Source organism: Procambarus clarkii, chromosome 18 (assembly GCF_040958095.1).
Source record: "Procambarus clarkii isolate CNS0578487 chromosome 18, FALCON_Pclarkii_2.0, whole genome shotgun sequence".
Classification (NCBI taxonomy): domain Eukaryota; kingdom Metazoa; phylum Arthropoda; class Malacostraca; order Decapoda; family Cambaridae; genus Procambarus; species Procambarus clarkii.
The window spans coordinates 34292645-34298599 of record NC_091167.1 but is presented as its reverse complement, the minus strand read 5'-3'; the positions used below and the strand labels follow the sequence as shown (position 1 = coordinate 34298599).

Genomic DNA, 5955 nt, shown 5'->3' with positions numbered 1-5955 from the left:
CAGCACTCCACCAACACCCTCCTTCACCAGTACTCCTTCATCACCTTCCCTCCACCAGCACTCCACCAACACCCTCCTTCACCAGTACTCCTTCATCACCTTCCCTCCACCAGCACTCCACCAACACCCTCCTTCACCAGTAATGAATAAACTCACAAAACCCACAACAGCAACACGCTCAAACTTAACAGTGTATCCGACTTAATACTGTAATATAACATACTGCTATAAACATCTTGTATATACATCAGATTTGAGGATTAGGAAAAACTTTGCAAATAGCGTTCGCAATCTTCAATGAAAACTTTTTATATTTGTGGGACGCGTTCATAATACACAACCCAAACTTCGAGCTAACAAGCTTCCCCGACTGGTGCATCATTTTACTGCGTCGCTGCAAGAGATATTTGCCTAGATGTCCTTACCTAGATTGGTTTGCAAGGGGATCTGGCAATAACTGTCTAGCCCCCCACCTTTCTCTCTCTCTCCTTCTCAGTTAATGCAATGACTTAACTGTTCAAATGTCGATTGTTGTATTTCCTTGTGAAGTTGTTTATGGAATTCGTCTTAACGCCTCAAGTCTGTTCCATTTATTGGTAACTCTTGCGCTGAAGAGGTTTTTCCAGACGCCTTTTCCTCTCACCTGTGTCTCCAGCTTCCACAGGTGTCATTTGTTTCAGCCGTTTCTCATTTTAATCATTTGCCTCTTTGTCCTTTCTCTCAATTTCCTGAAGAACTCAGTCCTCTCGAGTTAGGGACAAGTCTTGTCACACACCTGAACATTCTCTATCTTGAATTCGTGTTCTTTTAGGTGGGGACTTCAAGCCGGAGATGCATATTTAAGTGTTGGTCTTATATATGGTGTATATAATACTCTAAAGACTTCTTCCTCTAGATACCTGGAAGCAACTCAAACATTTACCAACTTCGAGTATAATACAGCCTTTAATTTGTTCCTTGGGCGTAAGCTATGGGGGTATTATGTATACTTATGTATACATTTATCTCTTTGTACATATAGAAATAAATTTATCTTTTGATGCTTCGGAGAGCTGTTTTCATTATAACACCTATTGTTTCTGGAGACATTTTAACACCGTTCCTACCCTCCTTAAATTGCATTTATCCTGGTTGAAGTCTCGCAACCATCTTCCTGATCATTGCTGCACCATCCAGGTTTCCCTGTAGTTTATGGCAGTCATTTGTCCTTCTATTGTCAGCTTTGCATCGTCCGCAAACAAGCATATACGTTATCCTAAATTCCCTCTGTCTCGGCATCTATACCTATATCAGGAACAGAAAGGACCCACTCTCCCAATACCTATGGTAACCATCTTATGACCTTCCTCACCTATGATTTCCTTTCTCTCATCGTTATCATCTCTTGCCTACCTGAAAGATAGTGCTAGCCCAACCCAGCATTCTTACTGTTAAAACAGCTTTGTTCTCAAGTTTTTATAGTAGCCGTTACATATTGTTTACTATATATGAGTATTTATTGGACAATTTCTGTGTATATTACTTGAACAGATCTTTGAGAGATGTGTTGCTTTAATTGTGAACCTATGTCAATAATCTAGTATAATGTGTATAAAATTAATTGTAATACGGTTGGAAGTATAATTCATCCTTTTATGCTGTGGAGGAGCAAGTAATTGCTCTCAGATATTGCTATGAACTATGTCGGTAAAATGTTGTTTGGAAGGGGTCATATGTTGTTCCTTATACTTCTGCTGTTTACTGGTTGCTTAACTGAGCTGTTTGCTGCGATATGCTAGCTAGTAGCTCCATATAAGATTGCATGTTAGTGAGAGACTATGGTATGTAGCTGCTTTGAGGCATAAATTAGGTTTGAATAAAACATAGTGTGTAGATTAGACAATTCCGCCCACTGTTTGTATTGGCAGGTAATTCTTGACTTGTGTGTGTGTTACCTTCAGGTCAAGCCGAAGTTTTAAGATCTTCCAGTGTCTTCTCTCCTAGCACCTTCTTTGATTTTCTCTCTCCCATTACCTTCCTTTCTTCCCCTTCCTCTCATTATGTTCCTACTCTCCCTCTATCCAGTCAACTTCCGTCGCTTCCTCTCTTCCAATATCTTAAGGGGCCTTAATCCTTAATTGTTTCATCTTTTCCCACCTAACAACCACTTGGGCTGGACGGTAGAGCGACGGTCTCGCTTCATGCAGGTCGGCGTTCAATCCCCGACCGTCGTACTAGTTGGGCACTATTCCTTCCCGCTCCGTCCCATCCCAAATCCTTTTCCTGACCCTTTCCCAGTGCTATATACTGGATTGATGCTTTCCCCCATGATAGTTCTCTCTTTCCTTCTTTCCCACCTGGCACGTAGCTTCCATCCCTTCATCCTGGAAGGGATGAAGGGATGGAAGCCCTTCCCTTCTTCCCTCCCTCTGATACCATCCCCCTCTCTTATTCAGCCCACCCCCTTCCCTGACCCCAGCAGCCCAAAACCTGACCTTCCAACCATTAACATACTGTAATGCATCACTTTACCCGGATTATTTCCTCATTTAATGGAGAACAATTATTCACTTCTGTAACACAATTTCTTTCTCGCCGTCAGTCGTCCAGTGGGGGAAAAAATAAAATACTTTTTTCATTTAGTGGCTGCATGGCTATTTTATCCTCGTATAATGAGGTGGTGTTATGGCTCGTTATATGAAAACGACCCGAGTGTTATATCTCACGGCTGGTGCGAGGTTCCTGTTTTTTTGGGTTGATTTATACTCACCTAGTGGTGAGAAAGCGAGGGATAAACTTCGGCTTTTCGGTTAAAAAAGAAAAAAGAAAAAAAAACAGGTTTCTCGCAGTGAGTAGGATTCGAACCTACGCGGGAAGATCCCATCTGATTTCTAGTCAGACGCCTTAACCACTCGGCCATCACTGCTTCTGTTAGCCCGTCCAGTAACTAGTCTGTAAAATGCCCAATTTATGGAACGGATTTGTCATTCGCATTTTTTAGATAAATTTTTCCAACTGTTGAAGCTAGAAATTTATTGCGTTTGCAAGAGATAAGTAACATAATTCATACTGTATGATGCAAAACATCAAAATTCATGACTATTTGCCTTCAGTACCACACTATTGCGATATGGTACCGGAAAACTGTATCAAAACAGCTTTTCTCTCTCCTTCTCTTTAATCCATGACCGTCCAAGTGGTTGGGCACCATTGCTTTCCACCGTCCTATCCCAAATCCTTATCCTGACCCCCTTCCAAGTGTCATAGTGTCGTAATGGCTTGGCACTTCCCCTGATACTTCTGTCTCTTCCCCTCCCTTTTCAGTTTCTCTCCCTCTCCATAAGCCTCCTTCCTTCCCATCCCTCTCTCTCTCTCTCTCTCTCTCTCTCTCTCTCTCTCTCTCTCTCTCTCTCTCTCTCTCTCTCTCTCTCTCTCTCTCTCTCTCTCTCTCTCTCTCTACCTCCCTCCATCCCAGAGGAAGCCACCAGTCGGGTGCTGATTGTAAAAAATGTCAGCATGGAGCCACTCAAAAAAATCTACCCGTCTATTTGTTAAAAAGAAAAAAAAATGCTGGTCCCTGTGTATTTTTTCGCGTGTGTGTGTGTCGATGACGGGCACGGTTTGCGGACTGTAATGTTCCAGGCGTAATTTAGCCCCACCACCCTAAAGTGGCTGAGAGTGGAAGGGAGGGAGGGAAAGGGACATGGAGGAGCGAAGAATGGACTGAAGAACAGATTTGCGGAGGGCGAGTGGAACAGAGAAGATAGTTTGTGGGTAAAACACGAAACTGAAGAAATCCCGATGTTTACCGACGCTATCCTATGTATGTGGAACTTTAAACTACTCTCACTGCTGTTCATTTGTATGAAGTCAAGGGAGGAAATATCAGAAAGTTCTTTCTATCTAACTACTCCACGCTCTGCAATCTCCTCCTCTACCCTTGCTGTATAGTCGTTATGGCTTGGCGCATTCTCCTAATAATTCAATTCCTCAACCATGCATCCCATCCATTTCATCTCGTCTAAATTATTAAGACACATTAATGTTCCTCAAATCCTCCTAAAATGAGAATGTGTATAGCAACTGTTTGGTTGGAAGTGCAACAATAGATTGCTGCAGCAAACTGTGTTCACACTTTGCATTATTCATTTTTGTAGAGAGCACGAAAAAAATATAAGATAAAATGTAACTTAAACATTCCTAAGCCTAGTATGTATTACGATAGACCTATGTGCTATGGTAGCATATATTAGGCCGTGAACTGCTGGGACAGGTTAGGTTGGGGTCTCTCACTACATTTTCAGTATTGTCATCTATAATACCTTCTACCCTATGTTTACTTTCCTCACTCCTCCATTCTCTCTCACTCTTCCATCCTCCCTCACTCCTCCATCCTCCCTCACTCCTCCATCCTCCCTCAATCTTCTTCTTCATCATCCTTATCAATTCTCTCCTCCAGCAGCTCAATCACTTGGGATGGATGGTAGAGCGACGGTCTCGCTTCATGCTGATCAACATTCAATCCCCGACCATCCAAGTGGTTGGGCACCATTCCTTTCCCCCGTCCCATCCCAAATCCTTATCCTGACCCCTTCCCAGTGCTATATAGTCGTAATGGCTTGGCGCTTTACCCCTTGATAGTTCCCTTCTACTATTAGATCACTTAGATCTCTCCTCTGGCCTCTGCGCCACGTATCAAACACTCTCGTCCCACTATGAACAGCCAGCTGACACGTATCATCGACTATGTATCGCCTCACTTCACTTAATCCTACTTAGTGTACATAATGTATTTCCATCCGCTATATATCCACTTTTCTTCTCCTCCGTACATGTTGAAGAGAACTTAAGGGAAACGCGTCCTTCACCTCCCTTTATTTTGTGTTTTGTTGTGAAATATTATATATCTAAAGGTTACAAGTTGTACATTGCTTAAATAAGGGGTGCTTAAATATTATCATGCGTTTCCGATCCTTGACTGATATAATAAACTTTAAATCAGGAAAATTTAGCAAAAAAATGAGATTGAAACACCATTTTTCAGATTTTTTCCTAACACAAAAATCTCACAAAATTACATTTTCGAGCACGAATATTATTTTCTCTACAGGTTAAATGCTCAAAATGTGTTATTTAATCCCATCACTAGGGTTCATGAAGCTCTACTATATTGCTTTAGACTTTTCATATATTTTCCCCTTTAAAGTTAAATTCTCCTGTAAAAGCTGTGTAGAGGAAATAGGAACAAACTTTTTCATTGTTGGCATTCCGGGTTTTGTGCAGATGAAAACAGCGTGTTGAACTGGTCTGTTCTCTGATTGTACAGCTCTCTCTCTCTCTCTCTCTCTCTCTCTCTCTCTCTCTCTCTCTCTCTCTCTCTCTCTCTCTCTCTCTCTCTCTCTCTCTCTCTCTCTCTCTCCATCATTCCCTCTTCCTTTGAGTACTAATCACTCTGAGTTCATATTGCTTTGAGAGCTTATATCCTCTGAGTGAACATCGGTTGAAGTGCAGATTTATTTGAGTGAATATTGCCTTAAGTGAATGCAGACAGTAAGTCACAATAACATGGCTGAACATTAGACACCCTACCCAACACGTCTGAAAATAGAGGGATTAACGACGTTCCGGTCCATCGTGGACAATTATCGAGTCGTTCCATTACTGGAATTGATGTAGGGTCCAGGACGGACCGAAACGTCATCGCTTTAAATGAATACCTAGTATTGCTTTGAGTGAAAATCTAACTATTTTCGTTTCGATTAAAATCGGTCTCACTTCATGCAGGTCGGCGTTCAATCCCCGACCGTCCAAGTGGTTGGACACTACTCCTTCCCCCCCCCCCTCCCATCCAATCCCAAATCCTTAACCTGACCCCTTCCCAGTGCTATATAGTCATAATGGCTAGGCGCTTCCTCCAGATAGTTCCCTTCCCTTCCAGTAGAATGCTTAGCTATATGTATACAATTAAAGAAAACA

At 42.1% G+C, this 5955-nt stretch overlaps 1 non-coding gene across 1 annotated transcript; it reads right to left on the bottom strand.

Moving 5' to 3' along the window:
• Positions 1-2823: 2823 nt before the first annotated feature.
• On the bottom strand, positions 2824-2905 carry TRNAS-AGA (transfer RNA serine (anticodon AGA)). Its single transcript has one exon. It is a non-coding gene; the product is annotated as a tRNA-Ser (tRNA).
• Positions 2906-5955: the final 3050 nt, after the last annotated feature.